The following is a 20,606-nucleotide window of genomic DNA, read 5'->3' on the forward strand; positions in this document are numbered from 1 at the left end:
AATCACAGCCGCGCTGTTGACACGCAGCGTGTCGCAGTGGGCTGTGTTTACCTCTGTACTGTCAGTCTGCTGCTCCCCCCGCCTCCTGCATAGCTCCGGTCCCCGCCTGCGTCCCTTCCCTCCCCGCTGATTGGAGGGAAGGGATGCAGGCGAGACCGGAGCTATGCAGGAGGCGGGGGAGCAGCCGAGACTGGCAGTACAGAGGTAAACACAGCCCGCACAGCGCAGCTGTGATTTATGGGTGATCGCAGAGTGCAGGGGGGGGGAATCTGGATAGTAACAGAGGCTGGGCGGTATAGGCAGACCCAGCCTCTGTATGCCGATAGCATTGTAAGAACCCCACCTCGGGTTCTCTTTAAGTGTGAATTTCTAGAGCTGCACTACAGTTAAGAAAAGTGCACATCCATTCCTAAACTGCTGCAGATTACGAAGTGCTTATTAGCAGTTTTACAGATAGTGCAGGCTATAGATGATTAGTGAAGGGCTCCTCCCCATGCTGCCAGGTGTCCTGTGAAGCTTTCCTGTGCTTAACCCTTCCAGTGCTGGGCATTGATACAATACAGCAGATGTATTGGTTACCTCAGCAACAGCAATTTCCCCTCACACACTGCACTGTCTGAGAGATCTTCCTAACTCCTCCTATTTTAGAACACCTTAAGAAGGAAACTGCACTATGTAATGGGTTCCTAAAGAGAAACTCCAACCAAGAATTTAACTTTATCCCAATCAGTAGCTGATACCCCTTTTACATGAGAAATCTATTGCTTTTCACAAACAGACCATCAGGAGGCGCTGTATGACTGATGTGGTGAAACCCCTTCCACAAGAAGCTCTGAGGACTGCTGTACTTTTGACAGTTTGCCACAATGTAACAAGGTTCACAGACAGGAAATAGCTGTTTACAGCGGTCTTCAAAGGCCAAAACAGCTAGCAGCAGCTACATCACCTGCCCACAGTAAAAATGTCATTATGTAATAAATGTCAGAGTGTAAATCGGGGAGAGGAAAGATTTTACAATGAGCAAACACTGACTAAATCATGTATACATAATTATTATAAAAATTAAGCACTTTTGTAATTACAATATTTTCACTGGAGTTCCTCTTTAAGATGCCTGAGACAGTTCTGCACGGATTTCCAAAATCCTACCGATTTTTTGTCTCAGACACTCTTGATAAATGTCCCCCACCGGCCCTTGTTCAATTCACTTTTTCTCCTAGGTAATATTTGCACATCTTATCAATAAAATGCTTTTTAAGCCACCGACAAGCAAGAACATGCTCTGATTAATTTTGCCAGTAATTCTTCACCCACTTATTGGTAATTTCAATTGCAGAATTCTGAAAAGATATTTTTGGTTTCAGCATTTTATTAAACGGTTTCAATAAAGTACAAAATATTGTCGCTGAAAAGTTATTTTAAACAGAAGATGGAAAAATTGTCTTCTAGGAGAAAACGAAAACAGCAGCATCTGCAACATCTTCATCAGCAATCACCTGTGGATTTTTCAATTTAGTGGACCATTTAAGAGGAAGAGAGACTCGAACCTTTATGTTACAGAAGCTGTAATATTCAAATGATATGGATGTATGTTTTATGGTTTGGTTTGCCTAGACATGCCAAACCTTTCCCCCATTTCCGACCACCTCACGCCGATAGGCGTCAGGAAGGTGGCTCCCCCAGGACCACCTAACGCCAAAAGAAGTCAAGTCCTGGGGGAGGAGATTAGAGGGGAATCACACGGATGCGCTGGCTATCACGCCTATGTGATATTTTATTGGAAATCATGCTGTTTGCAACATTCAAGAATAGGTTTGGTAAACATGGCTCTATGCCCTTTAAATGAGACCAAATAGGGCCACCCTTAGTTAGGAATGTTAAGTGACTGGGCTTGCTTAAGATCTGAATTGCAGTGACTGTGCAATCCATAAACAGGGACGTTTGGCAAGTCAACTAAAGTAGGTACAGATTACAATCTCTTCTTGTTGCCATCCAAAAGAAAGAGCCCATGGGCTCTGTCTACTTATTTTGTAAAAGCCAAGCATTAAAAGGAAAATAAAAATATTCAGTTTGTTCATTGCCAGATCTTAGAGGCATGTAGGCGAGCTGGGGGTACTCCAAGAGATTTTATGAACAGATCCACACTGCGTAAATACGGGAGTAAAAATAAATAAATAAAAACAGTTTTAAAAAGCAACAAACATAAATCACTGAAAGGCATTGTATCCAACTTCTGCCAGGCTGCGTTCTGAGATTTGCTGCAGAAGATTTAAAGGATACCCGGGGTGACATGATGAGATACACATGTGTAGGTACAGTGCCTAGCACACAAATAACTATGCTGGGTTCCTTTTTTTTTTATTTGCCTGAAAGAGGTAAACACCTGGTATGTAAGTGGCAGTTCCTGTCTGAGTCAGGAAAAAAAAAAAAACCTTAAAAAGTAATATAAAATCAAACTGTGGAATATCTTAAGTCGTTTTTATGAGAGGGAGGATAGATACAATTGTTTATTTCATTAGTTTATTTTTTTATTTTCACCTCAGGTGTCCTTTAAAGGACACCTGAACAGAGATATGAAGGCCGCCATGTTTATTTCCTTTTAAACAATATCAGTTGTGTGGTTGTCCTGCTGATCATCTAACTCTAATACTTTTATCCATAAAACATAAGCAAGTATGCCGATCAGGCTTTCTGACTGAAGTGACTACATTAGCTGCATGCTTGTTTCAGGTTTGATCCAGATACTACTAAAGAGATCAGCAGGTAACTAGCATTCTTTAAAAGGAAATAGATATGGCAACCTCCATACCCCTCTCAATTCAGGTGTCCTGTCCTTCAAGTATTATTACAGGCAAGAATGCAGTGCTCCAAACCACTTGCACATCCCTTCTAAATCTATTTCTGGTGTTCACCATAGGATTGACTACAGGTCAATGTTGTTCGTTCCCTAACCAGATATATGTGAAGCCTAAATTGTGGCATAATAATAAAAAAAAAATAGAGATCATTTAGGTACGATAAGTAGTGATAACGTTATTGGCAAATTTATGGGAGGAGCACTGAAATGCAAAAATTAATCTGGTCCATGAGAGGAATTCAACCTGTAGTGGTCTAGTGGTTCAAGTGAACCTCTGGTGTGTAAAATTAATATTATATTGAATTAAAGTTATATGAACGTTGCAGCTGTGTTTTGTACACCCATGTCCCACATTTCCATCCTGTCTGATCATTGCTCCACCTCATCAAGAAAAAGGGCCTCAGCCTTTTCTCCTTATTGAGTCTGCAGAGGATTGTGGGATATCACGATGTATGATCCACTACCCTCTGCTAAAGTTTGTGCCTGTGTACAGCCTGTAGTTAGAATGCTCAGAATTTGCCTGGCCCGCATTCATGAAGAAAAATGGCACAAAGGAAGCAAAATGGCAGCTCAAGAAATATCTTCATCTTTTTCAAGACCGGGTAACTAGGGTGTATGTCAGTTATTTTACATGCAATTAGGTGTACACAATAGAGGGGCTCTATTGAAATGTTTTGTAAGAAAAATAGCTGGCCAGAAGGTGTTAACAATGCATATTTTGAGATGAAACCAACACAAACATATGGTATCTCCATTATAGTATTTTTTGTGTGGGGATTTTAACCTGGAACTTCATACCTGCAACACCAGAATGATAACCACTGTTCAATAATTCTCTGATTTGGCTCATGCACAGATTGGGAAAAAGTGACACTACAGTCCATCATTTAACCAGCAGAAAGGATTTTTGGCCACAACCTGCCTTCCTTACAGGACTTCTACAGCAGAAACATGAAAAAAAAAAAAAAAAAAAAAGGTACCGGTATATAGAACATTCAGTGCTCTTACTAGATCTGACCTACAAACGTTTTGCACAGTTACTTTAATTGGTTAATTAGTGGGACATTTTACTTTTGGAGCAGCACCATAAGGAGGTCACATACTTTCAGTAATCTTGGCTGGTGTTCAACTAAAGAGCAGCAAAACTAGTTAACCAGTTTTCCTGCATAAATTAGGAACAGTGCTCCAAGAAAAGATGTGTATTGGGCAGTGTCAGGAATATATTGGGGTGCTCATGCTGTTAAGGATAATACAGTAATATATTTTCATTTTCCCATTTTTATATCTGCTGTGGTATGTCAAAGGTGTAGATATGCAGGCTAGATTCATGGACTGTTCATGTATTTGTGTGGGTGGGTCACTAGACCTACATTTGCATCTAAAGAGGACTTCAGTGAATAGAGCTTGGGTAATCAGACAATGGCAGAAGTGAAGTGTTGAAGTCCTTGACACTTGAAACATTTACACTTCTGTTGAGGAAGTGAAGAACTCTAGACTAAGTCAGGAAGAGTCGCTGCACCAAAAGTTGACATGTGTGTTAAACACTATTTCATTGTGAGGAAATTGAATTATTGGTGGAGGTGCCAACTATACCCTGTAAATCACATCTATAGGAAGGGGGTGGAAATCTCTGCAGACTAAAAACGGAGACAAGAAAAAGCCTTAATCAAGTTTCCACCTGGAGTTGAAAGCCTCACTTCACAATCTTTTGATGTATAGACTTTTACCTGGAAATGGAATATGTCGGAGATTTAATTAAAAACTAGTTCCTCCCCTCCCCAAGGAAGTTGCAGCCTCCAGGCGTATCTCACAGTATAAAATAGCAGCTAGGATAACCACAATTTGTAGTTCTTGGAGGTAGCTCACACGGCTAGAAATAGCCTGGTTCCTGAGCAGAAGTGCGTACTCCCGCAACAACGCCAGATCGATGCGCTGGTACGTTTATTTCCCCGTTTATTTTGGTAAGCAAAATCGCTTTGTGTGTATTATTGTAACTTTTATCTTTGTAATTTTTTATTTTGTTTTTTTGTAATCTTTTGTATATCTTCTGTTCTGCATTGTTCTACCTTTTTCCCTGGAATATTAAATTATTATTTAATAAGCTTGACTTCTGCCGTACTAAACTAACACTCATAGCCTAGAAGAGATTGAAGGGTGTATAAGTCCATGCCGAATTGTATGCTTGAGGTGTGTGTGTGTGTGTGTGTGTGTGTGTGTGTGTGTGTGTCGTTCCTGTATTTGGCCTAAGCACAAAGCTGACCCGAATACGAAAACGCCGAGTGCGCGCTGAGGACTCGACAGCAGAGTGGAAGTGTCTAGCGAACAGCTAGTGGTGGCAGTGAGAGGTGTTCTGAGGGGTCCCAGCCTTGTTTTAGCTTGACTAAGGCTGCTTCCCCTCTCGATCTGGTCAAACCCGCAGTCGGGAACCGTATACGCAGGCGTGCCGCGGGCCGGTTCCTGACAGGCAGCATGTAACTCTTGTTCACATTGAAAAAAGGAAGCAATGTAGAGCGGACAAGAGGCACAGCAGACTGTCAGACAAACTGCAAGCCAGGGAATATAAAAAAAAAAAAAAAAGACGAAAAAACAAAAGGCAAACTTGCAGTCAGTTATCGGTGTTCAATGTTTGTCATAGGTAGTATAGGGCAAGCACTTACTGCAGCTACACATCAAGAATCTGAGGGGTTCATGTTTGGCGCCAAAGCAGTAAAGTGAGCTCCCGATGCTGGACGTCACTAGGCGACGGGACACATGACCTGGGAGGGGTATAAGGAGCCAGAAGGAGATAGGTCACCTCAGGTAAAGGAAAAGCAGAAGAGGGAGGAAGGGACAACCATTTCAATACAATCAAGGACTGAACCCACCCACCATTCCCTTGTAGATTAATAAATTGCCTGTTGGATTGATAATGGCAGCGGCAGGACTTTTGGAAGCAGTCAGGCCTCATTCACAGCTAAAAATCAAAAAAGTTTTGTGTTTTGTGCGCCCCCCCCCCAGCACTCTACTGCGCGCTGCATTTCTGGTACAAGCGCTTTTCTAAGTGCTTTTCCAGAGCGGTTTTGTAATTCACTCCCTGACACAAGTAAGGAAGTGAACTCTTTGACCCAGAAAATAATAAATACAATGTATTTATTCTCAAAAACGTGAATGCAATCACCACAAAAAGCGGTTTTGTGAGAGTTTTGCATTTTTCCTATACCTTCCATTGAGGCAAAATCACCTCAAAAATGGTACAGGCACCGCTTCGCTGAGCGGATCGCAAACAAACCGCTCAGATGTGAACTCTCTTATAGGGAATCATTCCACAAGCGTTTAGGGCGATTTTGAAAATCACCTGCGCTTGAAAGAAGAGGAAAAAACGCCCTAAGTGTGAACGAGCCCTTAGTGTACCCACCAAGCTAAGGAAAGCAGTGGCTGGTATGGTGGTTAGTTGTGATAAAAGAAGACTGGGGGATTGTCATGAATGTAGTTTGAAAATGACTAACTATAACTTTTAAAATAAATAAGATGTTGAGGTTATGCAAATTGAAGTGTCTTTTAATAAAAGCTGTGGCCTTTTCAATTCCAATGGGGTCATCAGTTTTTTTCTCGTTATTACTACAAGGGAAGCTACATAATGAGCCCTCCCCAGGTCAAGTGTTGTGGTTCAAGCTATGTAGATAGAATCAAGCACTTGTATGTAACGATTATAGAGTTGACCACAACAGTGAGAAACATTGTGACTCCTCCACAACTGGCCCTTATCCCACCCCAGGCACACACGTCAGTCTGCTTTATTTCCACATTTTGCACTTGTATAATGATTGTTATTGAGCGTATGCGCTACAAAATGCCCAGACTGACCAGTCAAATCCACAGCTTAATCCCCAGCATCAGCAGAAATCACACTGGGCTAAGTGTCCACTGTACTGAGACAGTGTTTACCCTACAGTTCAATGCACCGCATTTTCCGCAGCCAATCACATTGGAGTAAACAAAGTTCCACAGGACAATGCAATGAGTGCATGGCCAGCATAAACAAGAGCTTTGATAAGGCAAAACATTTTAGATGGGCTTTTATAACTTTCAGTGTAACCAGATTAGTACATATTTTGTCACAAAAAGAAAAAAAATGTAAAAAGGAGAAGTTGCGGAACTGTTTTGTACTTCTATTGAATGATTATTCTTGCTCTTATAAAAAGGAGATATGGGAAAATGTATACTATACAGCAGGGAGAGGTGGCAGTGCTTCCCAAGACAGGCTGCATCTGAATGACCAGCAGCATAGGTGTGCAGAACCTAATTATAGGCAGAGTACACAACTTGCATTCAAAACAGGTGCACATAATGGAGGATGCTAGCTTCCAAAAACAGTTTGCATTGTTCCATACTGGACCCCTTCACCACAATGGGGTTATTCTTCATGGAATGGACCCTAACCTCTAATTACCAAATAACTATAGTGTGAACCTGGGCCATAAAAATAAAAAGGGATAGAGATATATAGATATAGATATATAGATATAGATATATAGAGATATATACACACACACACAAATACACACATACATACATACATACATACATACATACATACATACATACATACATACATACACGGAAAGAATTGGCAGCGCTCCTAAAAAATGTATACTATGCTAGCACTCAAAAATATGCAGGTGCAGCACAAAACATTGTCTGCAGTAGCAGTGCTTTGCTACACGGGCACTATAGGTTCATACATAAAGCCAGCAAAGATTTGTGCACAGTCCCTAACAGTGTGAATCCCGAGCGAACCAAACCTTTTGGAAACAGAGAAAAGTCAGGGACAATGATCATAGGACCTTCACAAGGTCCTAACCATCAGCCTAGGGTGCCTTGTGGGTGATCTAGCTCTTTGCACATCACTCAGCACCTTTCCTCAAACCACTGGCGAATAGGCTCCTCTAGTCATGTTTCTATTGCCCCTTTACAGCAGGGTGGTAACTAAGGCACATAAGGTTTTAGCCTGCAACATTTATGTTTGACGGATGCATTACCTTATTCTGTTATACTGAATATCTATGCACAGTACTTGATGTAAGTAGTGTGTACTGTTCATCTCCATGTGCAGAGTGAATAAGCCCCAACATAACTATCCTAATAGGCTCAACACACCACTTTCATGTAGTATAAGAGCTTATCCAATCAATCATTCCAGGTATTTTCAATCTGTTGCCCCTTATACTACATAGATTTGGTAAATCTGTACAACCATAGGACAGCCTTTTCAAGCACCCTTCATGAATATGCAACCTTATCCTCTACCAGGGACTGGTGTTGGCAATTTAGTTATTGACTGATTATGGGGCATCTCACATGTTCATTCATCGCAACCTCCACATTCCTCTCGCTACAGAGTCACTGTGAAGCATAAGTAAGGAGACTCCTTGCACAAATTGGGGAAGCTGCTAATTCAAAAGATAGAGGAACCTGCTGCAACAGCTGGCTTTGTGGTCAGAAGGATGTCGCACTCTGCAGACCTCACAGCACATCTTACTCCAATACCTCCTGTGCCAGATACAATAATTCCCTATCTCGGAAATCAACAGGGCTCGGGGACTGCAGTTTGGCACAGAGGAAATTTGAGGGGTTTGATGCAGTTCAAGGGGTTCCCTCCCTACAAACATGGGGGGGGGGGGGGAATGAGTCCTACCAATGAGTTGAAGTGACCCTGTAGCTTGCTGATGTCTCACGGTCTGAGCTGACTGGCTCTCACAGCCTCCAGCATCTACGCAAGTCCACACTCGAAGGCACATCCTGGGACTGGGCCACATGCTGGGTAGCTGGGTTATCACAGAGAGTTGGCCATGGCTCCAGATCTGAAGACTTTTGGACTGTCCCTTTCTGCTGTTGCGCTAAGGGTGACAATACATTGCTTGATTTTGAGGGCCAATCAACTTTCCAATCCAATAAGTCTATTGAACCAGACGTGAATAAGTACTGCCAATCTTTCAATCAATTCCCGGTCAAGGGGATCAATCTGGAATGCTGGAAAGTCCTTGTCACAAGGGCCCAACTCTATATCGTAACAGACTGTTGTCCTACCAGGTGTATAGGGGTGCCCCCTAGAACCCCCCTAACCACCTGTATGCAGTGTTGAAGGTTCACCTGCCACACACTAGCGAGGTCCTGGCCTCCTCTAGTGTCCAGCACCACCACGAGCACTTGTACCATGTGACACAGGTGCTCGCTGTGACGCTGGACACCTGAGGAGGCCAAGATGCACAACGGTGTGACAGATGAGCCCTCAACACTGCAAATGGGTACAGTGGTGGTGGTGGGGGGGAGGGCAGCAGGAGGATTTGAAATGGAAATCGCTGTGGGTAGGCAATAGATCTCTCTCTTATTGAAACTGATCAGAGAGGGGTCTAGCTAATGCTTGGTCTGGTAGCAGATCAACTAATGTATGGCCACATTGACAGGAGAACAAACGCTGGTGTTGTGTCTGATTGTGCTGCCTGTAAATTTACGCTGCCCCGCATGCACAGTGCGATCCTGTGCTGCCACATTTCCTATTCAGCGATGCTGCTGGTGTTAAACACCCCAAATATCTCCGCAGCCACACCTCCTACACCCCCCAATTTTCAGGGTAGAGAGGGAACCCCCTGAACTACCTCTGTGCCAAATAGCGGCTCCCGAGCCCTGCTGGTTCCAGAAATAGATTACAGAAACATATCTTGGAAACCAGCGGGGCTTGGGGGTAGCCAGCCAGAGGTAGTTCTACCCTGAAAATGTGGGGAGTGTAGGAGGTATGGCTGCGGATATTTCAAGAAGACTGTATTAAAGTTCCCACTGAGCATGTGCGATGCTCAGTGAGGAAAGCAGCTTCTGGACAGCAAGATCAGACATTACACCGGCTGTCCTGCCATCTGACATGAAAAGAACTCTCCAGCCCAGTGATCCTACTCCTGAGTGGCATCCATTAGCTAATTTGAATATTTTATTCTCCTTCCTATCCAGATGGGCGTAGAAGAGTCATCTGTCATTGGTGCTGTCCTGAGATGACCTGGGAAAATAACACTGCTATGCTAATTATTTGACAAACAAAAAACGAACAAGCACTACAATGCAACCAAACTCAGAGCATCCCTCTACAAGGCAAAGCATCCCTCTACAATGCAACCAAACTCAGAGCATCTCTCTACAAGGCCGAGCATCCCTCTACAATGCAACCAAACTCAGAGCATCCCTCTACAGCATAAATGAAATAATTTGGGTAGTTTGGAATGACTGAGATGCCACAAGTTCCAGAGGTCTGCCTAGTGCAGCGGGTACGTCTCATTCCCACATGCAGAGTCATTCCTACCAAAACTATTTTACACACCAATGAGTGATCTGTATACGCAGACGTCAGAGAGAAGCAGCGAGAATAAACATCCCCTTCAGAGAAGCACATCTCTCATCCAGAGCATAATATCCTGTATTCATTCACTGATCAGCGTGAGACAAATTCTCACAGCAGAGGAGACCATGAGACTGCGTCACTAGAAAAGATAGCAACTATAAATAGAGAAATGTGACTGAATCACACAGCCACGTCACTTCCAGAGAGGGGCTTCATTAAATGCACGCTACGTCGCAATGATCGTCACGGTGACGCAAAGCTCCAGACTAGGGCAGCTTTACATGGATTTGAAAGAACATTTAAATATAATAAAACCCCTGTCCCTGTGTCCTACTGTGTCCATGCAACCCTTGTGCTGTGGCTGCAGAACGCTCCTGGCCACAGGAGCGCACACAGCCGGGCATGCCCGGTATGCTCGGACCCGTTGGCTTTTTGGGGCCAATTACAGAAGATCCAGGGGGCAGAGGAGGACAGTGAGGGAGCAATAAGCCTAGAGAGCCATTTCCTTGCCTCCTAATGGCTTACATATTTGTTGACTGGTTCACACTATGGGTGATTGCGCTCAGTTTGCCAATCTCCGGCGATCGGCACAGCACTACAGCAAAGTCACCCTATGAGGGTGTTCTCATTGCAGCGCTCTGATTTTAACAAAATCAAAAACGTGCCCTACCTACCATTTTTTCTTAAGAGCCCTTTCACACCGGGGCGCTGCAGTATTTTTTACCTTACCCCACCACCGTGCAATGAAAGTGTATAGACTTTCATAATTTGACATTACGGCGTGACGTAAGTGACATTTTCGCAACATCCCTGACGCAGGTCCAAAACTATGCTACCGCGCGACTTCAGCACCAACTATCAGTGATCTTCGTCAGCCCAGAAGTCATGCTAGTCTATGGCGACATGAATTTTAAAACAATTTACTTCTCGATGTTGCAGCGCACATGCGCGGAAGTGTATTTTTACACTACGCTTCTGTGCACTTCCGCACACACCGAAGGAGGAAGTGACCGCAAGCACGCCAGACAGGGAACACCGTGTACTAAAGCGGTGTTCTCTGAAGGCTGATTTCTGGCGGAGCGATGCAGTGTGGCGAAAGAGATGCATCGCATTGCTAACGCTGGTTTACAGTGTGAAACCAGCATAAAAGGATTGTGCAAAAATTGTGCAAAAAGTCACATTCCTTTCAAAAAACAAAACCTCTGAAAATTGAATTTTTGTAGTGTGAACCAGGCCTTAGTGTTGGTTCACAATGCAAGAGCTTTTTAAGCAATATCGATTTGAAAAGCTCTTGCTGGTGTGATGATTTAGGCAATTTTTATAAAATCTACAGTGAGAACACAAACATAGCACCCATGGTAATAAGAAAAGGATACATGCTTATATCTGAACACACACACAGCTGGCCGACCCCTGATGACAGCCACTTCCTGATAGAGGCTTTGCACACAGTGCAGACTGAGGTCAAACAACGCAGGCATGAGAATTTATGGAGTCACGGTTATATATAATTTTGTACTGCTCAGCATACACGATAATATGATGGAGATAGCAATCCCAACTAAGTTGTTCTCATAATCAGGTCACTTAAACTGATGAATTTGGAGTAGAAACTGAAGATTAGGGCCATATTGTGTGAGAATTAAATGAAATCTGCCCAATATAAATGTCAACTGAAGAGAGAGGTATATGGAGGCTGCCATATTCATTTCCTTTTTAGCAATACCAGTTGCCTGGCAGCCCTGCTGATCCTCTGCCTGAGGCCTTGTTTCCACTTAGTGCGCTTCTATCCGCTTTTTATCAGCACATCAATGTTACAGCCATAGACCCTGAACAAGCATGCAGCAGATCAGGTGTTTATGAATAGATTAGCTGCATGCTTGTTTCTGATGGTTCAGACACTACTGCAGCCAAAGAGCTCAGCAGGGCTGCCAGACAACTGGCATTGATTAAAAGGAAATAAATATGGCAACCTCCATATTCTTCTGACTTCAATCTTCCTTTAACATAACTGTTCCTAACCTGTTGCTGCCATGAGGGATTAACACAGAGCTGGTTAAGATAGGCTTCTGCTTGGCATCTTGTTAGAATGCTGTTGAATTTCCAAACAAATGGCAGCCATTTTCGGTGAAGCTTTTAACGTCATTTAAAGTCGTTTGAAAGCGTTTTTGTTTGCCATCACATGCTGTTCTTGCGTCATTTCCTGTAGAACAGCATTGTGGTTCTTCCTGTTAGTCTCCGCCAAACGACATTAGCAGCATTTTTGATCATTTGATATTGTTTGTTAGCATTTAACTGTAAAGCCAGGAAAAGCAACAAACCTCTAGATGCTACATGTAGTGTACTAGATGAGACAAGGGAATCCACCACTGTGTTTCCACAGATACCAACTGCTGTCACCATCATTTAAAATAACGCTCCCATTAATTTGAATGGGACGATGGCAGGTAGGCCACAGTTCTTGTTACGGTTTTGATTTGTTCTTGACTGCGAGCACGAGAAGGCACAAGACAAGAGAAGCCTCATTAAGAACCAGAGGCTTCTCCATCCTGAGGTATCAGGGTTTTTATTTGTTCAAACTCACAGGTTTTCTTTAATATTGTACTCTAGGGCTAGGTTCACACTTGGGACGGATGCACGGTGCATTACAGCATATCCTGAGTGTATGCACTATGCCACATTGCAGCATCCGACGTTACGATGTCCCTGCTTCCATTCCAGTCACCCCGCCACAATAACCTGTCTTCGGTCACCATTCAGGTCCTCAACACACAATGACACCGGTGTAATGTCTGATTGCGCAGCCCGGAAGCTCCCTTCCATACCGAGTAGCATGCATGCTCAGTGTGAAGTTAATTATGCTGCTGGTGGTAAAATACTAAATATCTCCGCTTCCACACCTCTTACACTCCCCAAATTTTCAGGGTAGGGAGGGAACCCCCCGAACTACCTCTATGCCAAATTGCAGCCCCCGAGCCCCACTGGTTCAGGAGATAGATTAGAAAAACCTATCTCCTGAACCAGTGGGGCTCGGGGGCTGCAATTTGGCATAGAGGTAGTTCGGGGGGTTCCCTCCCTACCCTGAAAATTTGGGGAGTGTAAGAGGTGTGGAAGCGGAGATATTTAATATTTTACCACCAGCAGCATAATTAAATAGGAACTGTGGCCGCACAGTCTCCTACTGCACATGCGGGTCAGCGCAAATTAACAGGCAGCGTAGTCAGACACAACACCGGTATTGGGCTTGGGACAAGTACCAGTAGGCTCAGAGCCCCAGCAGAAACAGGGCCTACCATTGGCTGAGCAATGAGATTCCACCTAGAAACAGGAAGAATTCTCATTGGTTCACCACTCGTGGCGGATTCGCCACCGCGCTATGGCGGATTCTCATTGGTCTTTTGCGCTGCAAGGATAGCCCTGACTGTGCCGTGACTCGGATAAAGACACATGTCACAGAGCCCAGCAGCAGTCAGCAGTGAGGGGGACCTGAATATGTCTGGAGAAGACATGTGTTTTTCCTGGAACGGAGGAGAAAAACAGCCTAGTAGTAATAGACACTGTCCATTCCCCCAGGCTTGCACAGGTTCCGTGACCATCCACAGTGTATGTTAGAAAGTAGTTTCAGTCGGGACTATAAATTCCACTCTCACTCCATTGCGCTGTTACAGTTTGCAAGTGTGAATGGACCCTATGCTTAAAGGAGTACTATCGATTGAAACGACTTTTTTTTTTAATACTGTATATTAGTGTACACATTACCACTAGTGCTAGGGGCACTTTATTTATTCACCCAGGTCTCTCTCTTGCTATCCCTGCTTAAAAATTCATTTCTCACACAGCTCACAGTAGTTTGGATCACCCTGAGCTGCTTGGTTACTCTGTCACACAGCTCACAAATATATTTCACTGTGTCACTCACAGCATGCAGGAGACATGAGGAGAAATAGGCTGATCTGAGGTGGTAACAGGTAACTAAATGAGCTGGAATATTGCTGGAATATAACTAGCTATAAACAATAGTCTGTGTTTACACTCAGTCTGGCTGCCTGCTTGTGGTGATTCACTCCAGGCTGCATCCACTTTACAAGCTGCTGAGAGGGGCAAACCACTGTTTACAATTAGCATTATTAGTATCTTTAGCAGTCAAGAGAAGCAAAGATAATAAACACACATTGCTAGAATCTTTAACCCCCTATCAATAAGATTCTTTCAGCAAGGTGATAATTAAACTATAAACTGAGGAGTTGATAGCAACTCCCCTGTGCAGACATGGGCTTAGCCCTCTGGGAGCCCTCAGCATATAGATACATTTGTATCAAGCACTGACGGCCAAAACTGACGGAGGATTTTACAGCTGAGAGGAACAGCTGTGTGAGGAATCAAATTGCTCCTAGTACTTGTCCTAATGTGTGCTACAACATACAGCATTTAAAAATAAATGCATACATCGATAGTATTCCTTTAACATAACATCAGTTTACACATGTGCTTCTGTCTCCCTGGATCGGAGCGTTTTTTGACAAGTGAACAGGCCTTAATTGTGGCTCCGATCTGTACATGGGTAAAAATGAATAAACAAAAAAAAAAGTCTCAATCTGTAAACCAACATTCGGTGTCGGTGGTTTCATAAACTGAGGAGTCGGAGTTGAATGATTTTTGTACGGACTCCACAGCCCTGATTCTATCTACTGAGAAACTAAATTGGGGAATCGCACGCAAACAACATTATCCGGCAACAAACAAATTAGTGTAAAAACGAAATTGTTCACACACCCATATTCCAAACGATTATAGGTTTTGAATACTGCGCATGCAAGTGACATTTCCCACGACATATGCACACATGCTTGCTTTAGAACAATGTCATCTGAACAACATTGTACACACACACACACACACACACACACACTGCCCGATATGTGTCCAATAGTTGTCAGAATTAATCAGCCAGAAAACACAGTATCAGTCATTTGTTGTCGTTTAAAGGACAGCTGTAGCGCTAAGTATGTAGAAGCTGCCATATTTATTTCCTTTTCAGCAGTACCATCTGCCTGGCTATCCTATTGATCCTCTGCCTCTAATACATCTAGCCACAGACCCTGAATGCAGCAGATTCAGCCGTTTCCGACATTGTCAGATCTGACAAGATTAGCTGCATGCATGTTTCTGGTGTTATTCAGACACTACTGCAGCCAAAGAGATCAGCAGGCCTGCCAGGCAACTGGTATTGTTTACCAGGAAATAAATATGGCCGCCTCCATATACCTCTCACTTTAAGTTCCCTTTCCTAGGGAAAAAAAAAAAAAAAAAAAAAAAAAACACTTATCCAAGAAGAGTGAAGTCTCTGGATCCTGCACATCGTTCTGACCCTCACTGATGCCACACCAGGGCTGTGGAGTCTGTGCAGTTTTGGGTACCCGAGTCCGTGGTTTCAATAAATTGAATAGTCTGAGGATTTTTTAACCAAATCCATAACCTTTGTAAAAAATTAAACTAATGGCCCATTCACACTTAAAAATCGCCAAAACGCTAGCGCTTTGCGCAAGTGATTTTACCATGATTAGCTCTGTAAAAACCACTGGACACGTCCGCGACTTCAGAACGATTGCAGTCAGCGCTTTATAAGCACTGTACTGCAATTGCTCCAGAATCGCCTCAAAAACTGCTGCAGGTAACGCATTTGCAAATAAGCGCTAATTGCAAAACGTCTGTGATCGGTGCCAATCGCAGCAGTGAGAACACTGCCATAGATTAACAAAGTACTAGCGCTTTAAAAAGCACTAGTGGAAATCGCCCAGGTGTGAATGGGCCCTTAGGAGTCGGAGCAATTTTGAGTACCTGGAGTCGGACGATTTTTGTACTGACTCCACAGCCCTGTGCCACACACAGACTACCGTAACATACTCAAAAGAGAGCTTGTTGGATCTGTAACATGGTAAGTCTCCTCTTCCTGCATGAGTACAGCCGTACCTGTGCAGTAAGTCAGAGCTACTCTTCCATAGGAGGCTCCGTGCTACTGCAAAGCACATCTGCATTTGCATGGGACAGCACGGCCGCACTCATGCATAAAGAGGAGCACAATTTACAAGAGGGTCTCAGGTGTGGCGGTGGTCTCCTGGAGGATTAAGAAAGCCTCTGCAGGATCCAGAAGTTTCACTCTAAGGGCCCATTCACACTTACGCGGTTAGCGGGCTCTTCTCGCTAATCGCTAAAGCACTAGTGCTATGTAACCCAATGGCAGTGTTCTCACTGCCGCAGATCATGGGCGTTTTGCAATTAGCGCCAATCACGTTACCTGCTGCAATTTTGGGGCGATTCTGGAGTGATCGCTGAACAGTGCTGTTAAAGTGCTGAGGGCCTTTTTCCACTACACAGCTGAATCGCAAATCGTTAGTAATTCTTAAATCGCTAGTGATTCTTAAATTGCTAGGGTTGTTACTTTATCATAGAAATATTTTCCCCTATAGTGATTCGATTTGGAAATCGCAATCGCTTTCTGGAGCGATTTGAAGAGTAATAATGCAATGCAAATAAAAAATAAATAAATATTGCAATCGCATAACAGAATTAATGAAAAATCGCAATCGCTGGCATTTGTGATTGCGATTGCTAGTAGAAAAGGGCCCTACCCGAAATTGCTCTGGAATCACAGAAGTTTCATGATTTTTACCGCGCTAAGGGCTCTTTTCCACTATGAAATGCGATCGTGATCGCGTTTCAATTTCCACCATGCGATTGCAATTGCGATTGAGCTACTATACTCATTATATTCCAGCTCAATCGCATACAAAACACGGCAGGACAACGATTGCGCTTTGACCAAAATCGCATCGCAATCGGATCGCACTAATGGAAATTGCTGCTGCAGTTTCCATTAGTTTAATGTACCTTGCGATTTGCGATCAGAAGCAAATCGCAGGCTAGTGGAAAAAGGCCCTTAGCCCAGTAAAATCGTTCAAGCAAAACGTTTTACAATTTTAAATGTGAATGGGCCCTTAGGGGAGCGTTTTGATTTGTATTATTATTATTATTATTATTATTATTATTATTATTATTTTCTTTTCAGGTTTACTTAAACTTTGTTTGCCCAAACGTCTGTTCGGACATTTCAAAGTACTTTTACACAACGTGTGTACAAGGCAAAACAGTACAGGAAGGAAGTGACATTTCCGAGTTCAGATTCAAGCAAGCAGTATAAAAATAAATAAATACAAAAAACACACATACACACAAGGGGGGAAAAAAGTGACGTTGCATCTGTATAGAATGAATGGCTCTATGCAGTGATCCCTATAGGGGAGGCCGTGTGAACACTCCGATCTCTGAGCACTCTCCCCTTTTCTGATGCAATAGGCAGATGCATCCTTCTCTGTAGTGCTGCAAGCCGGGAGATCCGCCCAGAACATCTGCTACCCACACCGGCAACCTGGAGGAGCTCAGCTTCCTTCCAAGTCACTGCCAAGTCCTTCATCATCATCACCACTCCAAATCACTGCCAAGTCCATCATCACCACTCCAAGTCACTGCCAAGTCCATCATAATCATCAGCTTCACCCTAAAGTCACTGCCAAGTCTATCATCACTACTCCAAGTCACTGCCAAGTCCATCATCAGCTTCACTCTAAGCCACTGCCAGGTTCATCATCCTCAGCTTCACTCTAAATCACTGTCACTGCCAAGTCCATCATCCTCAGCTTCACTCTAAGTCACTACCAAGTCCATCAGCTTCACTCCAAGTCACTGCCAAGTCCATCATCATCAGCTTCACTCCAAGTCACTGCCAGGTTCATCATCATCATCATCACTCCAAGTCACTGTGCCAGGCTCATCATCATCACCGCTCCAAGTCACTGCCAAGTCCATCATCACCACTCCAAGTCACTGCCAAGTCCATCATCAGCTTCACTCTAAATCACTGCCAGGTTCATCATCCTCAGATTCACTCTAAGTCACTGTCACTGCCAAGTCCATCATCCTCAGCTTCACTCCAAGTCACTGCCAAGTCCATCAGCTTCACTCCAAGTCACTGCCAGGTTCATCATAATCATCACTCCAAGTCACTGTGCCAGGCTCATCATCATCACCGCTCCAAGTCACTGCCAAGGCCATTATCATCACTCCAAAGCCATTATCATTTTAAGTCCATCATCATGACTCCCAAGCCCATTCTCCTCCTCCTCCTCACCGGAGCAGTAAAATCTCTCCAGTGAGGATCAACCTGGCAGTGTGCACTGTGCAGTAGTTGAGCTGCTGCGGATGATGATGATGATGCTCCTGTACCCGGCAGTGCAGTCGGTACCTACTGCTGCTGCTGCATTTCATACATTACATAATGCACACTTGGCATTGCTCAGCCAGCAGGAAAGAGAATGAGAAGGTTGCAAGGAAAGCGCAGACACCGCATCCCCGCCAGTCACCAGACACCTGCCCCGGCACCGCCAGCAGCATGCAGGAGATACCCGGCTCAGTGCCCCCGCCCCCCATTCACCCTCCTCACCGCAAGGTCTCCCGCCTTGTGCCGGCCGCCAGCACGTTCTCCTCCCGCTCTCTCCGCCGGCCCGGCGATTTAAAGCCCGCTGTGTGGGAGGGCGGAGGCAGCACAGCGCCGTGTGTCATGCGGAGGGCGGGGACACGGAGGCCGCCGATGGGGAGACACAAGGAGCCTCGCATGCCGGAGTCCTGGGCGGAGTCACGGTGACGGGGGGCGGGGTCACGGTGACAGGGTAGCAGGGGGCTGCCTGCGCTCTCTCTCACTCGCCATCCACTGCATCCAGCTTCTCTTCCAGGATGCGGGAGGGAAGGAGATCTCATGCTGTGTGATAATAATGCACCTATTATTATACCTGTGTGACATGCTGCAGCATCTGCAAGCTGCTGGGTTACCTGGCAATCCTACAGAGCTCATGGTGACCCACAACCACCAGAGTATTCAGGATATGCTTGAAACCTCATCTGGGTGTTCAGTTAGAAAGGAACAGTAAAGTGTTGTACCGTGTTAGCCATGAGTAAATGCAAGAAGTTTTGAATCAGGATGATACCATTTATTGGCTAACTTAGAGATGGATAAACAGTGAGCTTTCGACTTATAAAAAGCCTTCGTCGGACTCAGTGGCACTGGTCGGACTGGTTCCTGACCAAAACTGAAAAACACAGCTTATATACACTGACATACAGAGGAGAAACATTCTTTAGCAAACATAAATGTAATTAGATGCCTTAACTGTTACTGAGGAAGCTTTCCCAGGCATCCTATCTAAATTGATAAGATCGATAGAATCCTCAACATGACATAAAGCAGACTCTAGTGATGAAGAGACATCGTAAATTCCAAATTCAAATGGTAACTGGCCTGGTTACATGCACCATTCATTCTAAGCTTAAGATAATTGTGGCATTTAAAGCCAGCACCTGAAAGCAAATAAAATGAATAGTGACAGTGAATTCCATCTTACACAGCATATGGCACAAAAATGAATGAAAAGATAGAAAAATTTAAATTAAAAGAATTGTGGCATTTAAAACCCATCGTACCAGCACAAGACGTTAGAGTCCTTGTTTAACCACTTAAGGACCGCCCCCAGCCGATGGGCGGCGGCAAAGTCCGGGCCCAAACGACCGCAATACGCCCATCGGCGGGGGCAGCTGCGGGAGTGGCTATGCGGCGATCGCGTCATTTGTGACGCGATCAGCCGCCGGGGACTGGCTCCGCCCACCGCTCGCTGTAACCCGCCGGCCGTTCGGAAGCGCCGGCGGGTTACTAGCTGCCCGATCGCCGCACGGAAAGTGTATAATAGGCTTTGTAATGTATACAAAGCCTATTATACTGGCTGCCTCCTGCCCTGGTGGTCCCAGTGTCCGAGGGACCACCAGGGCAGGCTGCAGCCACCCTAGTCTGCACCCAAGCACACTGTTTCCCCCCCCCCTGCCCCCTGATCGCCCACAGCACCCCTCAGACCCCCCCCTGCCCACCCCCCAGACCACTGTTTGCACCCAATCACCCCCCTAATCACCCATCAATCACTCCCTGTCACTATCTGTCAACGCTATTTTTTTTTTTAGTCCCTAATCTGCCCCCTACTCCCTCCTGATCACCCCCCCACCCCTCAGATTCTCCCCAGACCCCCCCCCCCGTGTACTGTATGCATCTATCCCCCCTGATCACCTGTCAATCACCCGTCAATCACCCGTCAATCACCCCCTGTCACTGCCACCCATCAATCAGCCCCTAACCTGCCCCTTGCGGGCAATCTGATCACCCACCCACACCAATAGATCGCCCGCAGATCCGACATCAGATCACCTCCCAAATGCAGTGTTTACATCTCTTCTCTCCTCTAAACACCCACTAATTACCCATCAATCACCCCCTATCACCACCTGTCA

The 20,606-nt window shown here is 44.7% G+C and overlaps 1 protein-coding gene across 1 annotated transcript in view; it reads right to left on the minus strand.

The window, feature by feature from the left end:
- Positions 1-18,837, minus strand: part of OSGIN2 (oxidative stress induced growth inhibitor family member 2) — a 53,639-nt gene extending 34,802 nt beyond the window's left edge. Inside the window, exon 1 of the mRNA XM_068237609.1 lies at positions 18,721-18,837. The gene's annotated coding sequence lies outside the window, so the exon portion shown is untranslated. The remainder of the gene's footprint in view (positions 1-18,720) is intronic.
- Between the last annotated feature and the right edge of the window lie 1,769 nt (positions 18,838-20,606).

This window comes from Hyperolius riggenbachi, chromosome 5, assembly GCF_040937935.1.
Source record: "Hyperolius riggenbachi isolate aHypRig1 chromosome 5, aHypRig1.pri, whole genome shotgun sequence".
Classification (NCBI taxonomy): domain Eukaryota; kingdom Metazoa; phylum Chordata; class Amphibia; order Anura; family Hyperoliidae; genus Hyperolius; species Hyperolius riggenbachi.